This window comes from Cystoisospora suis (assembly GCF_002600585.1).
Source record: "Cystoisospora suis strain Wien I chromosome Unknown contig_5231, whole genome shotgun sequence".
NCBI classification, from domain to species: domain Eukaryota; phylum Apicomplexa; class Conoidasida; order Eucoccidiorida; family Sarcocystidae; genus Cystoisospora; species Cystoisospora suis.
In genome coordinates, this window is record NW_027158022.1 from 1 (window position 1) to 275 (window position 275).

The following is a 275-nucleotide window of genomic DNA, read 5'->3' on the forward strand; positions in this document are numbered from 1 at the left end:
AAGATAGATAGATAGATTAAAGATAGATAGATTAATGATAGATAGATAGGTAGATAGATAGGTAGATAGATAGATAGATCAAGAAGTGTGCTATAGTGAATGATCTCCTCCTTGGGGAGTTGATATACCTTTGTCTATATAGAGATGTGTATCCGCTGATACACCTCATCGAGAGACATACATAGATCTGTCTACTTAGAATAGATAGCTACGTATACATGTAGATAGATATATCTAGGTCTCTCTACACTACGAGAAGTTCTTCTGTATGCCAT